The following is a 24,561-nucleotide window of genomic DNA, read 5'->3' as shown; positions in this document are numbered from 1 at the left end:
CCGGTCAGGGTGGAATACATGTGCCTGTGTCCTCGAAAAGACATAAGCAGATGTACACAGGCACCTGCAAATTGAGGCACATCCGCTGATCTGTGTAAGCCCCATGTGCCGGTGTCCTGTTTTTGTACCTATGAACCTTTGATGGTTCGCTTCCTTTTGGGGGGCCTATGTATTGATTACTTATGTGTTTTGGTGTGTATCTAGGGCACCTAGACACAGGGGTCGTACCGACTTGTAGGACAAAGGATTACTTATTGCATAATCAACTCGGAACTCAAGGTGAGGAAATCGGATACCCGACCCTATTTTGGAATGCTTTATCCCTCTTCTTGCAATTGTCATACATGTACTTGTTTAATGGTCGAGATTGATTGATTAATGATATCTATTTCGTTAGAAGTATATTGGTAGAAATGCTTCCATGTTGAATGTAGATGCTAGGATGCATTTTACTTCGAACCACTGTTGTGATGAGATTTTGGTTGTGACCATAGTCGTGTGATGGGAATGAGAATACGAATATGATTGAATGATGAGATAGATATGTACGATGAAAATAGTTATGGTTATATGTGTTGAGATTGAATATGGTTATGTGTGTTGAGAATGAATATGGCTGTGTTGGAATATGAGAATATGTGGTGGATGCGAGATATGCAAGATTGGTGTGATCCAAGTGCCGTAGTGTGCGCCGGACTTTGGATCAATAATTGAAATTTACTGTGTGTGCACGTGTAAGCTAGAGGGGGCAAGAGGATAGCGAGCCCGACGTGGAAGGAGTATGGACTTGACCTCTAGCCTATGCGTGTACGTACCCTAATATGCATTTAGATGTATGCTAGTTAGGATTACACTATACTCAGTGCTACGACTCTTACCAATAGGGATTTATGTGTTGGATAATCCTCCACGGGGAAACCAGTGAGACCGATGTGAGGTACTGGGAGCAGTGATTCCGACATGAGGACCGGAACCGTGGCAGTGGGATTAACTTTGGGGGTTTGCTGGGTAAACTAGCAATTCCAACGAGAGGACTGGGACCGGCTATTCGGACGTGTGGACCGGGACCGGCAGGCTCCCAGCGCGACTCGAGTTTGACATTGCCTGATAGGCCATCCGTGTGAGAGAGGTGGAGGACCGGGGATGCTATCTAGGGTGTTGCAGTAGCACTATACCTGACTTAGAATGTAACATTAGATGGAAGAGTAATTAATGCATTCCTGCATCATAATATTTGTCATCTATGCATGTTGTAACCATTTGCATGATTCGATTTGCTCATTGGGCTCAGTGGAGCTCATTCCTCGTGGAAACCTCTTTTTAGATGATGGTGCAGGTGTAGTTGAGCCGGAGGGCTCAGAGTATGATGTACCTACGGGCAGTAGCGATGACTGGTGGACTCCTGAAGCTAGGGAGCATGGACTGGATTGCTATTGCATGGCTTGCTATAAGGGAGAGTAGTAGCCTATGCCGTGCGCCACCTTTTGATATATTTATATGTTGATACATTTATAATTTGATACTTTATCATTTTGGGCCCCGTCATGAGAGATGTATTATCTAAATATTAAGTAATATATAAGTCCTGATGGGAATGATCGATAACTGTTAATGTCTTGTTGTGATGGAACGATGACCTTGGATAAACTGCTACAGTTAATGTATCCATGTTATCACATAGTTTCCGCTACTTTGATTATGATTATATATATTTCATCTTGTCCTTTGATTTATCACGTGTGGTATGGATGAGTTAGCTTAAATACTGCATCAGTGATCCTAGTGGGAGTGTGGAGCGTATTTGTATGCTCCGGTCACAGATTCCGGTGGTACAGGAATCTAGGCGTGACACTAGTCCATTGAACAACTAGTATAGAATATACTGACCATTGATTGGACAAAAAAACGACACGATTAAACGTTTATAAAAGTACACAATGTCGGTGTGCAAAGATAAAGACCTCTCAGGTCTAGGGACCATACAGCTATTACGAGAAGTCGAGAACCCATTTACACTAAACATCCAACAATAGACCATGCCCAGTTCTCGAATGAGCTAGTCCGATACACACACTAAAGTATACCTACATCTGTGTCTGGAATCTTCATTCCCACAAACACACAATGTGGCAAGCATGCAAACAGAGAGCCCAACTCCGTCCCTAGTCACAAAAACACTATGATGTCATACCTCTGGACACACAATCACCCATATAAAAATAATATGAATTAACTAAAATAAACAATATATTATCCGATAATACTCTTCCTCTCCCTTGTGACAAGGCACCAAATGCAGCAAAGTAGTGGCGGGAGGATTCAGGAACCAGCAAAAACCATGTAGCGATAACAGGGACGGAAACCAGAAACCTGATTCCAGATTCGACCTTATATCCGGAACCAACAGAAACCAGATTCAAAACAAGTGGAGACGATAAGTAGACAGCGATAACAGAGGTATCATCAGCAACAAATCTCGCAAGGTGGAAGACTCAAAACTACCAGAAATCAGCACCATGATGAAGGAGGCGGTGCTGTGAACCTTCGTCGGGTAGATAACCAACAACCAAGGCAAAAACCATGGCGATAACCAGTACCAACATCAACTGAAGAACAGGAACAAGGGCAACAGCAATCAAACAACCAATAGAAGTCAGTTGCAGAACTTGTGATCAACATCAACGATAGCACATGTCGAAACCAGCAAATCAACAGCGGTATGGTTTGAATCAGAATCAGATTTGTCTCCAATACCGTAGGAGGCAATGTAGATGAGAACCCAGATTCAAATTTCAGCAGCAGCAAAAGCGGGAGAATCTAGCAGCAGCAGGTATGATCGAAATAGCAGAAACCTTCTTCTTCTTCTTCTTGTTTTTCGCTCTGATATCATGTAAAATTCCTTAAACTACCACCCAGAATCTTAAAAAGAAGAGAACTGAGAGAGACGATGGAAGGAGGAGTTGAGACTGCTAGAGAACTGCAGACTCATTACTCTAGCAGTCCCCTCTACCGCTATTATATAATAACCAACAGAGTTACATCTAAACAAGGAAACTAATTCCTTGTACAGCAAGAGAAAAGAAAATAGAACTCCTACTCTAAGTAGGAAAATCTAGCCTAACTAAGAAATAAGACAAACTAAACCTAAGAGATAATATCTAGCCACGATAGGGACACTCCCCATATCGTGGTATACATCAAACACCCAACAGCATATATCTTTAACATCCTTATTAAAATATTGTTTGCTGGCCTTGGATATACCTAAGGACCTAGTTGATGCTGTTGCTGAAGTCTCAGACTAGTTTGAATCTGATTTGGGAAGTTATAGTTCAGTTGTTAGTATGGGTATAGTGCTGGTTCTGTTTCTGATGAAAGGTAGAAGAAGACCTACCTTTTTTCAATTACTTTTTGAGGACAGATACTTTTATTTCTTCAAAATCCCATTCCTTCATACCTTGTTTTAACTTATCCCCACTATTGTTTAAAATTCCAGAATAGCCCCTTTCTTTTTAGTTCTCTGTTTTACGCCTACCTTCTCTGAAGTTTCAGATTCATCCTTTATTCTTTACTTAAATTACTATTTTACCCTAGACCTTGTTTCTTGCCCAAGGAGGTTCTAAACTGTTATCAGAATTTATGAGATTGCCACTGATCACATTGTTTCGAGTTTTATTCACTCCGTGGGTCCATAACAGATCTAGTTTGGGTTTTTATGTGTAACTTTACTAACAATGGGACTGAAAGTGGGATGGTGGAAATTGATGATAGGGAGTTAACACAAAGTGAAATTTTAGGTACTTAGGTTCTAGCATAAATTAAAGATGAAATAAAGGATGTTATTGCACAAAGAATTAGAATAGGGTGGATAAAGTGGAGTGGTGCATCCGGAGTGTTGTTTGATCAAAGTATTCTGTTATCAAAACCTGAATTCTGAGAATGCTTGAATGATCAATGAGATCAGTCAAGCTCTTTATTTATAATAATAATAATAAAAGATATTACAAAAAGGAACACTGTTCACAGCACTGTTCAAGACACTGTTCACGTGAACAGTGTCACAGCCCAAATTACAACTCTACCCTTGTTCAAAAGTACATAAATAAAGCATAAATAAAATACCAAAAGTACCCTTATAATATTGGGTGACACATCTCAACACTCCCCATCAAGTTGGGGCATAGATATCACACATACCCAACTTGACTAGGCTAGGATAAAACAACTCTCCAGGCAGTCCCTTGGTGAAGACATCAGCAAGCTGATCAGAAGAAGTCACAAAGGGAATACAAATCTGTCCATCTTCTAATTTCTCCTTGATGAAATGCCTATCTACTTCAACATGCTTGGTACGGTTATGCTGTACCGGGTTGTGTGCTAAGCTAATTGCAGCCTTGTTATCACAATATAACATCATAGGAAGGCGAATAGGAATACTCAGATCTTGTAGCAGACCTTTAAGCCAAAGTAACTCACAAATCCCTTGTGCCATAGCTCTAAATTCAGCTTCGGCACTAGAACGAGCAACTACATTTTGCTTCTTGCTACGCCAAGTGACAAGATTTCCACCTACAAAGGAGCAACACCCAGAAATAGATTTTCGATCTGCAGAACCAGCCCAATCAGCATCGGTGTATGCTTCTATCCGTAGGTGACCATGTGAAGACAAAAGAATGCCTTTTCCAGGAGCTGACTTCAAATAGTGTAGAATGCGAAGAACAGCCTCCATATGTGAAGTGTAGGGATTATGCATAAATTGACTCACAACACTCACAGCAACAGCAATGTCTGGACGAGTGTGTGAAAGGTAAATCAGCTTCCCTACAAGCCTTTGGTAACGGCCTTTATCTACAGGCTCACCCTCATTTTCCTTGAGACGAACAGTGGGATCCATAGGAGTATCCAAAGGGTGGCAGCCTAGCAAACCTGTTTCAGCCAACAAGTCTAGGACATACTTTCTTTGGGAGAGAAATATGCCTTTTGAAGATCTGCCACTTCAATCCCAAGAAAGTATCTTAACTTCCCTAGATCCTTGATCTCAAACTCCTGGCCGAGGAAGGTCTTCAACTGTCTGATCTCATTACCATCATTGCCAGTAACTACTATGTCATCCACGTAGACTATAAGAACAGTGAGTTTTTCACCAACCCTCTTAATAAAGAGTGTGTGATCAGCATTACTCTGTTTATAGCCCACAGAAATCATGGCCTTGTGGAATCGACCAAACCAAGCTCGGGTATTGTTTTAGCCCATACATGCACGCTTTAGCCGGCACACTTTTCCTTTATTTCCACACAAGAGAACTCGGTGGAATGTCCATATATACCTCCTCCTCCAGTGCTCCATTTAGGAAGGCATTTTTAACATCTAGTCTGCCAAATCCCAACCAAGGTCGTGACAAGACATGATAACAACACACGAATCGTATTCAGCTTTGTAACAGGTGCAAAGGTCTCCTGGTAATCAATGCTGTATGTCTGAGTGAAACCCTTGGCCACGAGTCGTGCCTTATACCTATCCATAGTGCCATCCACCTTCTGTTTCACCACAAACACCCACCTACATTCAATGGTTTTCTTCCCAGGTGGAAGAACCATAAGCTCCCATGTGTTATTTTTTTTCAAAGCTTCCATTTCTTCCATCATGGCTGCCTTCCACTTTCCATTTGATAGAGCTTCCTGCCAATTGTTAGGAACACGAACAGAAGAAAGAGAAGAAATAATAGTACGAAATGATGGGGAAAGGGAGTCATAAGACACAACATGAGATATGGGATGCTGAGTGCAAGTTCTGACACCTTTGCGAAGGGCAATAGGCAACTCAGGAGAAGGAATATTACCTGGTGGAGAGGCAGGTTCTGGATCCAGGTTCGGCAACTGGATGGGTACGGGAGCAACAGTTGATTGAACCTACTTATGTTTCCTTGTATAGGTCTTCATTTTGCTAGCATCAATCATTCCCTGAAATTCACTAATGGCCCTCTGGACAGGAGTCTCGGCTGGTGTGGTTTGCTCCCCTTGTACAGGAACCTCTCCCCCTGACTCAGGGGGAGGAGGAGGAGGACTAGAAGGAGGCTGAATGAGCGAAGTAGGCTGAATAGTAGGCTGAATAGATTTAGCCTCATCATGAACCAACTGGAGTGGAGGTGGAGAGTCTAAAGTCGACACATCTTCGCTAATACTCACCCCTTGAAGATGTGGGGACACATAGTAGGAGATACTCTCATGAAACACGACATCCATGCTGACAAAAGTCCGGCAGGATGGAGGGTGATAGCACTTGTACCCCTTCTGTGTGGCAGAGTACCCTAAGAAAATACACCGAAGACTACGTGGGTCAAGTTTGCCCGGGGACCTTGTATCCCTGGCATAGCAAATGCAGCCAAAAACCTTAGGGAAAACAACAAAGGAGGAAGAGCCAAGTAATAGCTCAACAGGGGGTCAAGAGTTAAGGACCCGACTGGGCAGCCTATTAATTAAATAGGTTGCAGTAAGAACAACATCCCCCCAATAAACGGAAGGGACATTACGGGCAAACAGAAGAGCACGAGCTACCTCCAAGAGGTGGCGATTCTTCCTCTCAGCCACACCATTTTGGGCTGGAGTATCCACACAACTGGTCTGATGGAGGATGCCATGGGCAGCCAAGTATTTTTGGAATTGACCTTCCATATACTCTCTCCCATTATCACTCCTTAAAGTCTGAACAGTGGCATTAAATTGAGTTTGAACTAGCTTGTGAAAGTGCTGAAAACAAGAAAAAACCTTACTTTTATTGTGCATAAGATAGACCCAAGTGAACCTGGAATAGCAATCAATAAAGGTGACATACCACCGATGACCCGAAAGGGAAACTTTTCGACTAGGACCCCACACATCAGAATGAACAACATGAAATAAAGAAGATGATCTTTTATTAGAAGTTGGATAATTTGAACGTGTCTGTTTGGCCAAGACACAAGGCTCACAAAAAAAATCTTCTTTATTACATGAAGTACTTAATGCTGGAAATAAAGTAGATAGGGTACCTAAAGGGGGATGTCCTACTCTAGAGTGCCATATGTGTAATTCAGAAGAGAACGATGCTGGGGAACAAAGCCTAGAAGGTAATGCCTGCGTAGATGTAGGATCTCCATCAAGCAGGTACAATCCGCCATGTACTTTACCCGATCCAATCGTCTTCCCCGAGTTCAGTTCCTGAGAAACACAATGAGTAGGAAAGAAGGTCACTTTACAGTTCAAAGATTTGGTGATACTACTAATGGAGAGAAGGTTAGTGGTAAACTTGGGAATATGCAACACAGAAGATAATGTCAAAGAAGGGGAACAACTAATGGATCCTTTCCCGGATATGGAGGAGAGGGACCCATCAGCAATCTTAACTTTGTCCTTACCAGAAGCAGGAAAGTAAGTGTTAAAAATACTGGAGGAACCTGTCATGTGATCAGTAGCTCCAGAGTCTATAATCCAAGGAGTGGAAACTACGATGCACAAGCCAAAAAGGAAATACCTACACGGGCAAAGAAGGAACCTGAATTGGCCGGCGAGATGAAGTCAACAGACGCCGGAGAGCTTGAAGTTCTTCCTGGGAGAAACCGATGTCAGTAGTGGGAGCTGGAGCTACACTTTCAGTGTGATTGGCTTTGTTTTTAGACTTAGCACGATCTCTTTTGCTCTCAAAATCAGCAGGCTTCCCATGAAGCTTCCAACACTGAGCCTTAGTGTGATAGGGTTTGTGGCAATGGTCACACTTCACAGGCTCTTTAGCAGTAGCATTAGCAGTAACAGTATCAGCAGAAGTATCAATAGTGGAACCAGCAGTCTGTAAGGCTGATCTTTCAACCTTAGGAGTAATCATCATAGCAGCCCTCCTTGTCTCTTCACTGTGGACATAGGAAAAAGTTTCCTCCAAATTGGGGAAAGGAACCCGTCCAAGAACCTGCACCCGAATAGGATCATACTCATCATTGAGTCCAGCTAGAAAGTCAGAGACCCGAAACTGATCTACATATGTGTGGTAGGCAGTAATATCCGCAGCAGTAGTAGGCTGAAACCTAGCATAGTGATCCAGCTATTGCCATAAGCACTTGAGGGCAGCATAATACTTAGTGGCTGTCATCTCCTTCTGAGTAGTGTTTTGAAGAGTTTTCTTGATCTCATAAACCTGAGCACCACTCCCTGAACGACCATAAGTACCCTTGACAGCAGTCCATATCTGAGTAGCAGTGTCAAGGAGAAGATACTGACTAGAGAGGTCATTTGTCATGGAGTTCAGAACAAAAGACATCACCATTGCATCATTGGCAGCCCATTTAGTACGGGCAGCACCTTCTTCAGTGGGCTGTTTGGTGGTACCAGTAAGATGGCCAGTGAGTCCCCTACCAGCCACAGTCAGGGATAATGATATCGCCCAAATTAGTTAGTTGGTACCATCAAGCTTGATGGCTGCAGCATAAGGAAGGAAGTCATTCCTAGTTTGATCTCTTCCAGAAGTAGCCAAGGTTATCTCTGAGTCACCCATAGGACAGCTACACAGATGTCGAACCTTGAGGTGAACAAAAAAAAACTGATCTTCAAAAAAACCTTGCTAGGCTGAAATCGATTATGAATTCTAAAATTCTGATCTGCAGGAAAAAACTGCACTAATTGGTGTGAAACAGTGGTCGATTGCAGCAGTATGAGTAGGGAATTAACCCGCAAAAAAACTTCCCAAACAGCAGCCCAAAAATTCCAAATCGATAATGTGTCAGGGTTTTACAAAACCCTGACAATTGAGATCGATAAGAAGGGAAAAAAAGGGGCTGAAGCTTTGAGGTCTTCAATTGATAAAAATCCAAGTATGATAGATGCTGTCTGAAGCCCTGCCAATGATGCTCCAAAAGAAGTAATCAATCTTCCAAGAGTTGTGAGATCGATTTCCAAAAAAAGGTTGAAGCAGTCCAAATCGCAGAGAGATAATTGCAGCAGCTATCGATCAACTTTTAGGGCGTTAAAATTGAGGTGGATTGGAGGGCAGCACTCGAACCATAATTGGATCACCTCATTAGTGCTGCCCTTGAAGGGTTGAGAGAACCAAGCAAAGAGAAAGGAGAGAGAGAGAGAGGAAGTCAAGGAAAAGAAGGGAAGAGAAGGAATCGATGGAGAGGGGAGAGTTTTGAAAACCCTAGATCAGAGAAGCTGCTCTGATACCATGTTATCAAAACCTGAATTCTGAGAATGCTTGAATGATCAATGAGATCAGTCAGGCTCTCTATTTATAATAATAATAATAAAAGAGATTACAAAAAGGAAACACTGTTCACGATGCTGTTCACGACACTGTTCACGTGAACAGTGTCACAGCCCAAATTACAACTCTACCCTTGTTCAAAAGTACATAAATAAAGCATAAATAAAATACCAAAAGTACCCTTATAATATTGGGTAACACATCTGAACATATTCCTTTAAGATTCAAAGGAAATTTTTATAGGACAATTATAGGACCAACAATAATGAATGGAGCTGAATGTTGGGCAGTGAAGTAACAACACATAAACAGACTAGTATCTGAAATGAGGATGTTGAGATGGATGAGTGGTAAAACTAGAAAAGTTAAAATAAGGAATGTACAAATTAGAGCTAATTTATAAGTAGCTCCGGTACTTGGACAATTGGGGCTGTATCCTCGAAATGAACAACAAACTTTTTCTCTTCTTTTTCCATCTCTTGCTGTTCTTCCTCAATAGGCTTAGGAATTTCATTGTGAATGGAAGGCTCTTTTGTAGGAACTGTTTCTTTTGGCTTTGACTGTCACACCCCGCTCCATATGTCACACCCCGGCCCGGTTAATAAGGGCATGGTGTGACTGGATGCCAACTGGCACCCAATCAATCCTCCAGGATCATAAGTGCAGTATTCCCATTCATAGTTCATCATAAACACAGTAAATCATCACAGCGGAAGAGAATAAGCAGGAATAATAACAACAATAAATAACCTGATATCTCTGGTGTTTAAAGGCTATCTTTTATTACCCTTAGTTTCTTCCTCGGATAGTTCCAGATAATCTCAGTATGTTGTGTTGTGGGTTCTCTTATTTAGTTTCTGCATGGAAAATTGAAATGAGGGACAGATAGTGGCCTAGACATTACGATGAATCTGCTATCCTTACTGAAATAGTTACTTCTGTGCAAAGATGCCAATATTCTTGGATTTAGATATCCTCATCTTGGAAAGAAATAATTGGATATTTAGGGGGGAAAAGAGGACATCTAGGAGGGTTTGTGAGGCAATAAGGTTTAGGGCAGCACATTGGGCTTCTTATCACGAAAGATTCATAGGCACTCCTTTTGATTACATATTATATGAGAGAATGGGAACAGTTGGCAAGATCTAGTCCCATCGGGGGGTGGTGAGACATGAATGGAGTGTTTCTCCAACTCACTCTGTGAAAACAAATTTTGATGGAAGTAGCAAGGGCAATCCAGGTCCATCTGTAATCGGCGGTGTGCTCAGAAATCATGCAGGTAATGTACTGTTGGCTTTTTCTGACTCCAGTGTGGTAGAAATCAAAGCTTTCATTCTAGAGTATTCGTTTTTCCTACACAGTGACTGAGGCTTTGATAATAAATTTCTGTCCACGGATTCCAAAGTTCCTTGGAAGCTAGTGCATCAGATTCGGAGTGCAAAATAACAAATTTTTTATGGATAAGTGGGTGCAAATTTTATTGATATGATAATAAATCCCAATACATCATGTCCTTGAATTGAGGAAGAGAAAAAAGATCAAGCTATGCCACATGACCAAAACACAAACATACAACGGAAACCCCCCAAGGAGCCACTAATATGGTAATGGAATAGAAGTGCCAAAGAACGAGAGCTAAATCACTATTCAATTAGAACCCTCATTTTCTTGGTGGCCTAGATGTGTGAACCCCCTAGCAGATGCAGTATTGCAGGAATGGATTTGGAGAGAGATCACATAAATAGGGTCCTGTCCATTGTAAAGTGAAAAGCAATTTGGGCTTTTTGTTTTTTTTTGGGTGAGCTCCTTGGTGGGTATGATGTAATATCTTGTATTCTCATGTATATATCTCACTATGGATGTACAGTTCCACTTCACAGTATGCCTAATAAAATCTTGTTATTATGAAAAAAAAAGAGAGAGAGAGAGAGAGCCTCCGCTTTGATCTCCAAGTCAATAAAAGAGGTGACAAAGAGGTGGTTTCTTCCATCATATCACTTTTCTTTTTTCTTCCCTTTAGCCTCTAGCTCCCTTTCCTCTAGTCTTGAGTAGATTCATTTGGGTTGGGGTGTTGGGTGTCTGTTGTTAGGGGGGTGTCAATCATCGGCTCCAGTTGGTTTTGGTTGAGCTAACCTAGGCCCTTAACCTATCTTTGCCAAGACCTAAACTGGCCAATACCGACTAATAATTGGTCGTTGGTTCTTGAGCTCTAGTCTTTAGCTTATCGGTCGGTTCTTAGGCTTCAATTGGTCTCCGCAGGTTCTTGAACCAACCAATAAGCCCATATTTGGGCAGTGGGCTGGGGCCTTGCCATGCACTCTTAAATGTTCTTTTAAAGGGCTTAGTTGTATTTATTGGTTCTGCTCTATCCTTTCCCTTTGTAGCTATCAAATGCGGGACTAAAACTCTATAATTAGACACTTATTTTTAAGGAGCAAAGAATGGGACTAAGAGATGTTCTATTTTTAATCTCATATTGGAAAAATATCAAAGGAGAAAGGGGGGCTACAATTAAGAGAGAAGCATTGAAGGGTTTATTGTCCAAACAAGACCTTCCAATTAGTTGAAAACATCTTAAAGCTAAAACTGAACTGGACCAATTTAGGCATTGGGGTTGAGATTTGTTGTTTTTTGGTGGAGACTAATATTTTAGGCATTGGGGTTCCTCTTTAAGTTAAGGTGTTTGGTTTGGTTGCTGTTTGACCATGTTTTAGTGGTTGGGATTTTCTTTCCAGAACTTCTAGTCCCTTATTTCCTCCCTTCATCCTTTGCTTTTTGGGGCTGTTCTTGCATGGATTGATAAAGTGTTTTTGTTTTCCCCTTTTTGCCAATTAAAAAAGGAAAGAAAAAAAATCATTAGATGGGTAAACTATTGGATTAGTTGATGAGAATTGAGGTAAGTAGACATAGTGGTTTCCCTTTTGTGTAATTAAACCTATGGGACACTTTGTATAAGGTGGAGTGTTTGCTGTCTGTTTACAGGATCTGTTGATGCTGCTGTGGATCTGAATCAGCTAATGCTGTATCCTGAATTCCTAATTCGGTGGTTAAAATCAGATTGATTCCTCAGTGGATTAGCTAATCCATTACGGATCAGATTGGAATTGGCTGGTGGTGATCTAACTGTTAGCTTTTAGGGTGGAAGAAGGAGAAGAGAAGAAAGAGATAGAGAGTGTTCCACGGTTTTGGTTTGGTGTGTTATGTCTCAAAACAAGAGACTAACATGTTTATATTGAAAAGAATAAGTAATTACACATAGGCCCTTGGCCTCATACAAATGACAAAAAGAATACTCAACAGAGGGGTTATGTACATATATACCCCTGATACAACTATTCACTATTCTTAACACTCCCCCTCAAGTTGGGTGGTATATGTCATACATACCCAGCTTGTCTAACATAAAACTAAAGTGATTAGAGCCAAGTATTTGGTGAAGATATCTGCCACTTGTTCATTTGTCTTCACAAAAGGAGTACAAATAGCCTTAGAGTCTATCTTCTCCTTGATAAAGTGTCTGTCAACCTCAACATGCTTTGTCCTGTCATGTTGAACTGGGTTGTGAGCAATACTAATGGCTGCCTTGTTATCACAATATAGACTCATAGGTTCAGTCATCTCAAATCCTAATTCTTGGACAAGTTTCTTCAACCACAAGATTTCACACACACCATGAGCTATGGCTCTAAACTCTGCTTCAGCACTTGACCTAGCTACCACAGATTGCTTCTTACTTCTCCAGGTGACTAAATTTCCCCCGACAAAGGTATAGTATCCAGAGGTGGATTTTCTATCAGAAATAGACCCGGCCCAATCAGCATCTGTATATACTTCAATTCTCAAGTGACCATTCCTAGAGAAGAGAAGACCTTTTCCAGGGCATGACTTCAAATACCTGAGGATCCTGTAAACTGCATCAAGATGTCCCATCTTGGGTGCATGCATAAACTGACTCACCACTCCAACAGCATAAGTGATGTCAGGCCGGGTGAGTGAGAGGTAGATTAGCTTACCTACTAACCTTTGATACTTTTCAGCATCCACAAGAGGTTCACCACAATCTTCCCCTAGTTTGTGGTTCTGCTCAATAGGGGAGGAGATTGGTTTGCATCCTAAGTAGCCTGTCTCTGTAAGTAGATCAAGAACAAACTTCCTTTAGCAAACATTGATCCCTTGCTTGGATCGTGAAACCTCAATCCCCAGAAAATACTTCAATAGACCGAGATCTTTGATCTCAAACTGCCGAACCAAATAAAGCTTAAGCTTTGAGATCTTAGCTTCACTGTTTCCTGTAACCACAATGTCATCAACATAAACAATGAGAGCCGTAATGGTGCTGTCCTTCCTTTGTATAAACAATGTGTGATCAGCTTGACTTTGAGTATATCCATTTTGTAGGATAGCTTGTCTGAACCTCTCAAACCAAGCCTTAGGAGACTGTTTGAGTCCATAGAGAGCCTTCCTAAGTCGACACACTTTCCCATTGTCACTAGGATGCTTGAACCCAAGAGAAGAGTGCATATATATTTCTTCTTCTAGGTCACCATGTAAGAATGCATTCTTCACATCAAGTTGGTACAATGGCCAATCAAGATTTGCAGCCATTGAGAGAAGTACACGAATGGAGTTATGCTTGGCCACCGGAGCAAAGGTTTCCTGATAGTCAATGCCATACACCTGTGTATAACCCTTGGCGACAAGTCTTGCCTTATACCTCTCCACAGTACCATCAGACTTGAACTTGACTGTAAATACCCATCTGCATCCAACAGGGATTCTTCCTTTAGGGAGTTCAACCAGATCCCAAGTGTGATTCTTCTCAAGTGCCAACATTTCTGTGTTCATTACTTCTCTCCATTTGGGATCTGCCATAGCCTCTGCTACATTCTTGGGAATAGAGATGGATGAGATAGCCACAGTGAAGGCTATACCTGTAAGGGAGATAGAATCATAGGAAACAAACTTGGCAATGGGATTAGTGCATGCCCGAGTTCCCTTACGGTGGGCAATAGGAAGATCTAAGTCTGAGAATGTAGAGGAAGGTATACCTGTCTCGATGGATGGAAGGTCAAGATGAGGAGACGAAGAAGGATTTTGGCAGGTCTTCTTTATAGGAAGCCATGAAGAAGGATTTCTCATATCCTTCATATACACCAGTAGCTCCCCCTGTTCTCTGTTCTCCTGTGCACTAGGAAGCTCCCCCTCAACAACAGTATCCACAGAAGGTTCCTCATCAACAACAATAGTATCCACATAATTTTTCTTTCTCTTGTCAATCTAAAAAGGGGAAATAGGGACAAGAGAAGAGAAAGGAAATGACACAAACTCGGGAACCTCTTCACCCTCAACACCACCACCAAGAGAGGAACACCCCCCCTGAAGAGGGGACCGAAAATACGGAATGGTTTCAATGAAATGAACATCTTTGGAGAGAAGCCACCGACGAGTAGGAGGATAATAGCATTTATACCCCTTAGAGGTGGGGGAATACCCAAGAAAGATGCACTTGAGAGCCTTAGGATCCAATTTAGTGCGGGCAGATTTGCTAATATGTACATAGCAAATACACCCAAACACCCTTGGAGGGAGAGAAAAAGAAGAAGACCTTGAGGGGAGAACATCAAGAGGAACCTTGAAGTTCAAGACACTAGAGGGCATGTGATTAATAAGAAAGACAGTAGTGAGTAGGGCATCAGACCAAAAAGTTTTTGGAACATGCATGGTAAACCAAAGGGATCTAGCCACTTCAAGGAGATGGCGATTTTTCCTTTCAGCCACCCCATTTTGTTGGGTGGTATCAACACAGGCCACCTGATGAATAATGCCATGGTCAGAAAAAAAGGTTTCCAAACCACTATACATATACTCCCCATCTTTGTCAGAGCAGACAATTTGGATCCGAGTGTGAAATTGGGTAGACACTAACTCATAAAACTGTTTAAATGCAACATAGACATCACTCTTATGTTTCAAAAGGTAAACCTACGTAACCTTAGAAAAATCATCAATGAAAGAAACAAAGTAGCAGAAGCTACGCAAAGAAGTAACAGGGGAAGGCCCCCAAACATTAGTATGGATAAGATGAAAAGGTGAAGTAGATTTATTACCATTAGATGCATAAACTGTTTTACAACTTTTGGCAAATAGACAAGGTTCACAATGAAAAACATGAGTGACAGGAAAAGAAGTAAATAAATGTGGCAACAATTTCCTCATAACAGAAAAGGAAGGGTGCCCCAAACGATGATGCTAGAGCAAAATATCCTCCTGAGTACGTCCACCTTCTTGCCCACAAACATAAGACTGAGCTTGCACAACAGGGGAAGCACCAGTCTCCAAAACGTTCAAGCCATTAGCTTCACGACCACTGCCAATCACCCTCCTCGTCACCAAATCCTGAAAAAGACAATGGGTAGGAAAGAAGGTGACAAAGCAGTTCAAAGATTTAGTCAATTGGCTAACTGAAAGAAGGTTAGTGGCAAAGTTGGGAACATGAAAAACAGACTTCAAAGGTAAAAGTGGGGCGACCTGGATATCTCCCTTTCCATAAATAGAAGAGAAGGAACCATCAGCAATTTTTACCTTATCTTTCCCAGAACAAACAGAATAGGAATTATACAGCTAAGACCTACCAGTCATATGATCCGTGGCACCTGAGTCAATGACCCAAGATGTGGTACCGGAGGAGGAGGCCTGCAGTGCAGTGGAAGGAGGAGTAGCAGAGGAACCATCCAGATGAGCCACAATCCGGCGAAATGCAGCAATGTCTTCTTTGGAAAGAGAGGATTCATCAGATTCAACGACTCCAACATGAGCCTTAGGTCCCTTCTTCCGCTGCCCTCTCGGTCCTCCAGATGAACCAGCAGGGGGCTTCCCATGGAGATCCCAGCAAAAGTCCTTCGTATGCCCAGTCTTGCCACAATGGTCACATAAGAATCGGCCCTGCATAGCTCCCTTAGCAGCCCCCTTATCAGCTCCCTTAGTGGAGTCCTGAGGGGTGGAAGAAACAAGAGCAGAGTGCTCAACAACAGTGGGAGCAGTCCCCATGGCACCCCTACGGGTCTCCTCACTCTGTAAATATCCACACACCTCCTCCAGTAAGGGAAGACTTGGGCGGCCAAGGATTTGCACCCTACCTAAGAGGCTCAAAGTCAGAATTAAGGCCTCCAAGGAGAAATAAGACCCTCTCTTTCTCAAACAATCGGTGCACTTTGACCTCATCATCAGGGCATAACTAAAGGTCTCTATAGTGGTCATACTCCTCCCACAGACCCACAACAAGACTGTAGTACTCAGAGATGCTTCTATCCCCCTGGCGCAGGCTAACAATCTGTTGGAGAAGTTGGTACACCTTTGTAGAGTCCCCAACTCGATCAAAAATACGAGCCACACTGTCCCAAATGTCCTTGGCAGTTTCCTTGCCCATAAATCTTCTTCCAATCTCAGGCTTAATGGAGAAAAGAAGCCAGGCCATCACAAGAGAGTTCTCAGTGTCCCATTTGGAGTACCCTTGCTCGGTAGGGAGGGGGGCCTTGATGCTACCATTGATGTAGCCCATCTTCCCTCTACCCCGAAGAATCAATTTCATGGAGCGGGATCAATCTAAATAGTTTTGGCTCTCAAGTTTGGCAATAGGAAGTTGGATATTGGGGCTCTCGAAGGAAGAGAAGTGAGGTGGAGCTGTTTCCACAAGGGGTAAGGATGTTTCAACATTTTTCTCACCCATATTGAAGCTGAAATCAATCACTTAGGCTAGGGTAACAGCAGTACTTCAAGCAAACAGATATTGCGCAAAACAGTAGGCACAAACAGGGCAGAAAAATGGCCAAAAACAGCTTAAAACATTTATAGATCTTCAGAAATTGTTCAAACAGCAGCGGAGTAAGGATGAGTATTGTTCCTTACCAAAAAACGATGCAAATAGACCATAAACAATGGTCAAACAAAGACCTATTGAAGACCACAGAGCCAAACCAGACTCTAGCTGGCGGAAATTCTGGGCAGAACAGCAACCACGAAATCTTTGTGGATTGAATGGAAGCTTGCAAACAGCTTAAGAGAAGTAAAGGGAATCAAAGAGGACTCCCAAACGAAACTAGAGCACTAAGAAGCACTCCATTTGGATTCCAAACCAAAGAGAAACAGCTTGGAGAAGGTAACCTAACCTGACCTTGGAACAGCAGCAGCAACTAAGTGAAAGAGGACCTTCTTCACACTCCAATCTTCCTTCAAACACTTGCAAACAGCAGAATCAGCTCTGATACCATGTTAGCTTTTAGGGTGGAAGAAGGAGAAGAGAAGAAAGAGATAGAGAGTGTTCCACGGTTTTGGTTTGGTGTGTTATGTCTCAAAACAAGAGACTAACATGTTTATATTGAAAAGAATAAGTAATTACACATAGGCCCTTGGCCTCATACAAATGACAAAAAGAATACACAACAGAGGGGTTATGTACATAAATACCCCTGATACAACTATTCACTATTCTTAACATAACCCCCAATTGAAATCCTTTAAATCTCGATTGCCTGAGGAACTTCTATGCTATATGATCTAATGTGCAGCAGGACTTTTATTCTCAGTAGTGGCATTTTTTGCTATTGGATTGCTGCTAAAAGATAACTAATTCATTAGCTCAACAGGAATTATATTCTTTATGTTTATTAATTTCTTCTGATTTTGGTTGCAGGTTTGTGAGAATCATCCTCAGGGTGTTGTGTTGGTTCAATTTAAGGATAGAAAGGATGCTCAAAAGTGCATAGAGTTGATGAACAGAAGATGGTAATTTGCCTCCCTTTACACTTGTACTTTAACATTTCAAAAAATTGCTACTCATCAAACGCTATCCAAATTGTGTTGGAAACATGACAATTTGTTATTTTCAGTAACCAACATCCTAGGTCCTCTGTCATTAATAATGTTGTCTGTGCTTAGATTTTATGTTAAACTGGGATAGAGCATTTGTAACCTGGAAAGTAGCGTCTGCGACTCTGCGTCATGATGCAGGCATGCTTACACACTTGTACACACACTCATATGATACTTACTGGGAACCCACTAGGCATGCAACCTGTGAGTTGGTGCTGAACTAAGTACTGGTTAAATGTGCTATTAGTTGCATTGAGCACTCCAATTGGGGATACAAAAGGTGCCATGGTGGTTGCAATATTTTATAAACCCTGGAAATAGACCATATAACTTTCCAACTGCAAGATAAATCTCATTTGGGTAATGTATAGTGGTCCCAACACCTATAGAAACTTAGATGGTTGTCATTTTTGTCTGAATTTATACTTTAACTATTATTTTATTTCCTTTATTTATTTTTTATTTTATTTGTGGACATTAATCACTGGCACTGCAGCATATGTCAAGTGCAGTTGGGTAAAATTGGAAGCAATCAAGTACCATTTGGACAATGATCCAAATGCTTCTTCGACTCATTTAATTTATCTGGCTCTGGCAAGAAAATAACCCAGCGAGATCCTTTTTTTTTTTTTTTTTTAAATAATGAAGATATACCTACTAGTTTGAAAAAGCATCCATGAAAAGGGATTTGAACCATATAGACAGTCCAAAAATACAAATCTCTTCCCCCCCCCCCCCCTTTCAAAATCCAAAGAGGACCTTTTAGCTAAAGCATAGGCAGCTTGATCAACAGACCTAAGTGCATGAATTGCTTTTTTTTATCTTAATGATCAATGGACTTTCAATGTCTAACAAACAGGAAAATAAATCCCATGTCGACAACTTCGTTGCTTATCTTCAGTTGACAATCTGTAGATCATCTTTTTCCATAATTATGCATGAGGAACCTAGTTCTGCAGCTAACTTAAGACAACATAAGACTGCTTTTGCTTCTGCTTCTTCAGTGAACCAGTCCACCAAATTTGTGGATGATCTCTAATCACCACTCCAACTGCACCTTATTTTGAAGAAGTTTTGCTGGAAGCATCCGTGTTGATTTTAACAATTCCTTGCTCCAGAGTTCCCACTTTACACTTCCTTTGATCCTTCCAATTCTTCAGTGTTGCTGTTGTGGATTGTCTCTGAGACCTGCCACTTGTTTTATAATGCTGGCTGAATCTGTTTGTGGCTACCATTGAATTGATATATTTCCTTCGAACAAAATCATTTCAGTCCATAAGCCATGCACAATCACAGAAATGTTAGCGTGATCTAGCCCATCTTTCTTTGCCATGATGTCTAAGTTTAAAAACCAGTCAATAAGAGAAGATCATAAATCCAAATCTTATAAAGCTGGCCTAAGACCTATGTTAAGGGCAGACCAGTCTCTTTGGACCTATTGTATGTAAAACCTACATGCCAAGACGTTTTCACAGTATTGTCACACATAGGGCAAGAATCACTTGGGAGGGCTGCCTCGTTGTCTCAAAGAAACCTGGTAGGTGCACAATCCACTAGACATTTCCACAGAAAGATCATGGTCCTTGGATGGCTGAAATTCTTCAAAAGGATCTCCAGCACTTCACGACCTACTACCTCAGAGTTGAGGTCAGATAGGGAGTTCTAGTCATTCATCATTGGTCCCTGGTTTATTTTTTTATTTTTTATTTTTTTTGGGCTTCGAATTGCAATGATGCACTTAAACATCTATTTGGAATATTTTTATTACGGGAATTCCACCTTGAACTTGGTAAAAATCTCAATTGTGGGTCACTAATTTACCTTATCTAAAAATATATTGTTGACCTGAAACTTTGATAATACTTGTATAGACAAGCATTTATGCACAATTAGATGTGTGTCTTCTACATACGGTATTGTGTCGAAAAGCATTAACATGAATGTGAATTGGTTGTGTCAACTGAACAAACTTTCATGTTGAGGACATGATTATTTGCCTCATTTCTTCCATGATGAACCTTTATATTTGGCTGTAATTCTTAACTCTAATTTTCTCACATTTGTTGCTGCCTCTATAGGTTTGCTGGCAGACAAATACATGCCAGTGAAGATGATGGTTCTGTCAACTATGCTTTGGTTCGTGACTTGGATGATGACAAGGCTCGATTGGAGCAGTTCAGTGCTGAACTTGAAGCTGATTAGTTTTGAATTATATGGGAAGATTGGTTGATTAGTTCCATTTCACTTTATCCGTCTTTGTATAGTTGATTTTGTCGCTCTTCTTCCCCCTTAATTAGGAATAGCACTGATCTCATGGTACTTCTATTCATGTAAGATATTGATGGCAAGCAAAAAGTTTCCCTTCACCCAGGATGAAGAGAATCGAGGACCATCACTCCCCCTCCCCGCATTATGCGTAGTCCGTGTTGTATGTCTATCAAATCCTATTTAAGCGTGTTTAATAAAATTAATTTACATTATCATTTTATGTGCAGTGTGTTATCCTAAGGTTATACCTTAAAGTGTCAACCAGGGACAATATTGGGTATATTGTTCATAGGGTGGCTATATTATATATTTTCAAATTGTGACTCTAAGATATAAATATGAGCATATATGTATGTTGGACATGATCATTGTAAGAGTCTTGTATTGATCACTGGCAGTTGTTTATGCAACAAAGCTCTCTGATAGTTATTTTTGTCCCCATACCTGAGAGATCCTTACCATAACAGTTATATTCTAGGCATCTTGGTGTACCAATGTTGATGCCTACATTAACTATATCGATAGATTGTTTTCACGATGTGTATTTGTGACTAGAGGAGATGTTCAATATGGAATCCACTTCTCAATAAGGGAGACTATCATGAGAATTTATTGACAATGGTTGGATGAAATTTCGTTATCGATGATAGTTTTGTAAATTGTGTGTAAATGCATTTAAATATTATTATTATTATTATTATTATTTCATAAACACCCGTTGCATTTTGGTCGAATGACTCAGACACCTCAAAAACTTTCATTATATCAACTTTTCTCTTGACGTTAAGCACTGTTAGCCTAAAAGTTGAAATGTCCATTTTAACCCCCTTATATAAATAAAAGCCTCTCAAAACATCTTCCCTCCTCAAACCGTTGGAGACCTGCAACTACTGAGAGGAAGGCGACTATCAACTATGGGAACTACATCTTCAGCGACCATCACCTGTGGCAACTCCATTCTTGGTGATCATCACCTGCGGCAACTCCATCCTCGTCGACCTGTGATTTGAAATAAAATAAATGTAAGTGAACTAAATGTGTTAGCCCTAGGGGTTCTGTAGCCCATATTTTCAGTTGCAGTAAATAGTTTCTAAACTAGGGATGGAAAAAACAAAGAATGGAAAGTTTGTATCTGTATTTTCACTAAACTCCAGTTTGTCTCTGTATTTTCACTCTCTGTATTTTGCTGTTTCTTCCCCTAATTATTAAGGTTAGTAGCTTGTTGACCTAACTTGAATAATTATAGATCATCTATCTATAATTTGTGAGGTTAGTGTTTTCGGTTAAGATGTAAAGGTTTTCATGACCTCCCAAAACCACAGTAAGACCACCTTGCTGTCTTATCTCAAAATGGCACTAGAGATCCTTGGGCATTAAGATTAATTTTGCGCCCATACAGAGGCTCGTGTTGGTAGCTGAAAATTTTCTTATATCCCTATATGTTACACTGGTGGGGGAAAATATGTAGTATTGGATTTTTAAATTAGGCTAAGTTGATGGGATACTCATGAAGTTCTTCTGTTATCTCAACAGTTTCACTTCCAATTTTAGTTCTTAAGAGTTAGGGTCAGTATGCTAATATATTTTGGAGAGTCCAAGCCTGAGTTGGTTTCTTACTTCAGTGTTTGTTGGTTTTTCTCTCTCTCTCTCTCTCTAGTAAAATTCTTATCAGGTCTGAATTTCTCAATTATCACTCCAGTTTTACAAACTCACTCCCTGCAATACTTCTTTCCCCATCATGTGCTTAGTTTGATCTGAAACTCCATAAATATTATTCAGCTACTATTCATTATTAAATCTGATCACTTAAATCAGATTTAAACTCATCTATTTACATACTCATATACACCGCCTTGCTTTTCTCCCAACCCCTCAAATCTTCTTTGTTCTGATTTTTCAACTGCTCCACACTTCCTTGTATGTCCTTTAATTCAATTAATCAATTTCTATTTGTTTCCCAAGTTTGAAATCTGTTATTTCTATATGTATTGATGTTTATCTTGTTGATTTTGCAGATAAACAATGTCAACATCCAGTGTCAATAACAACAATTAAGATTACTTGAAGTTTTTGAACATAAAACGTGCTTGTAATAGAAGAGTAGCGGTAAGAATTTCACAATCTCCAAACAATCCGAACAAACCATACCAATGCTGCACTAAGAACTCTGGAGGAGGCTATAATTTCTTCTCTTGGTGTGACCCCATACAAGGACCAAGAGGAATGATTGGGCCTAGTGGCAACCCATAGATGTACGTGAAAGAAGTCCAGACTAGCAACATATCAAGGAAGACAACTGCAAAATAAAGAATACACTGAAGCGGATGGAGAAGTCAGATGAAACACTAAAAAATAGAATTCATATTTTAATAGTCTTATTGGTTGTGATAATTGTATTGCACTTTAAGGGCTATGTCTCATTTTCAAAGTTTGTGTACCGAAAAGAAGCACTTTGGGGATATTAAGCAATGGAATTGTCTTTGAACGTTAAACCTTGTGTTTTTGTAGTATTTCATTTTTTTTTTTTGTAGGAAAGAGATTTATTCAGAAAAAAAAATCGTGTAAAGGCCGAGGCATCCTTTTGACAAAGATCAAGAAGCCAAGGAGTGGAATGTGGCCAGATTGTCATACACGAACATGACAAGGCATTCCGGGCAATATAGTCAACAACATGATTGACTTCTCTTGAAACGTACATAAAAGATAATGACAGGAAATAACTTCCCAATTGCTTGATATCATGTACCAGCAGCGAGAGAACAAAAGGGAGGGGGGCTTTTGTGGGTTGGAGATGAACTGAATGAGCTCTTTGCAGTCAGATTCTACAATGAGGTACTCAAAGCCTTTCGCGATGGCATATACTAGACCATAACGCATTGATAGGGCTTCTCCAAGAACAGCAAATGGGAAAGAAGCTGGGTTTGAGGCTGCAATAAAGCAGGTCAACAGGGAGGGAGGCATTGCAGTTCATTTTTAGTATTTCATTTACTTGAATGTAACAAAGAAATCATCATCAACACAAGAAATGAAATAGCATTACTGAAATTCCAAGGTTACTCTCATCCAAGTTAAAATAACATTGTTTTAACCAACCAAACAAAACCCATGTGTTTTTCTTCACCAAATACTACTGCCCAAGGTTTAAAGTATCGGTATCGGGTATCGTATCGGCCGGGCAATTTTAAGAGACGTATCATAACATATCGGAGATACGTATCAATCGATGCAGAAATGCATGAAAATGATCAAAATACAAATGAAAATAACTTTTGGATACAAAAAAACAATATAAACAAGCAATATATGTCACATATCATGCATATACACTAAGAATTTTGAATAATGTATAACCAGACAAGTGCGACACTTTGAAATTGTCATAAAAGATGAGATTTCTTACATGTAAAATCACTCTATTGCCATGAAGAATGTCAGGGTGAATCAAACTCATGTATGTAAGGGTCTTCAAGAATAAGAGCAACTAGGATGATGTTGTGTACTGATCGAACATAAGCACAATACTGACCCTTAAAGAAGCCATTTTCGGTTTTAGGTGAAAAATGGTGGATTTGAGTTCAAATCTTTGCAAATGTATACAAAGCATGCATCTAATAGTTAGTTGAACCTATTCTCCTTGAATCATAGCCAAAAAAAGAACTAGAATACATGATTTGAAGCAAAAGATCAAGTTTTTTGAAAAAAAAATTACCTTTCCCTTCAAGTGTTGAGTATGTCTTGTATTCCAAGGATTCGAGTGCGATGTGGAACTGACCCGACCCGACATATTTTGTGGCGCGACCTAAAGGGAGAAAAAGTTGACGTTTTTTTCATGAGGCAGAGGGTTGGGCCGACGAGAAAAATTTTGGGAGTTCTGGTTAGTGTTTGGTGTAAAATGTGATAAAAGGCATGTGTATCGATACATTTAAAAATCCAAACAAACGGTAATATTAGTACGTATCGAATGTATCGATACGTATCAACCGTATCGTATCATATCGACACGTATCGGTCGATACATATCAACACACTCAATACAATACATTTAAAAAAAAAGAGACGTATCGGTCAGTATCGTATCTATATCGACCGATACTATATGATACAGACCGATACTTTAATGAATGCTACTGCCAACCAAGTGACCCATTAAAATGTTATTACAACCATATTTGAAAGAAATTGTTTTCACATCATGTG

General features: G+C 40.5%; 1 pseudogene; it reads left to right on the top strand.

The window, feature by feature from the left end:
- LOC122654668 overlaps nt 1-20,360 on the top strand; it is a 63,392-nt pseudogene extending 43,032 nt beyond the window's left edge.
- Nucleotides 20,361-24,561: the final 4,201 nt, after the last annotated feature.

This window comes from Telopea speciosissima, chromosome 3, assembly GCF_018873765.1.
Source record: "Telopea speciosissima isolate NSW1024214 ecotype Mountain lineage chromosome 3, Tspe_v1, whole genome shotgun sequence".
NCBI classification, from domain to species: domain Eukaryota; kingdom Viridiplantae; phylum Streptophyta; class Magnoliopsida; order Proteales; family Proteaceae; genus Telopea; species Telopea speciosissima.
Note: the sequence above shows the minus strand (reverse complement) of the source record. Positions and strands in the feature narration are given on the sequence as shown.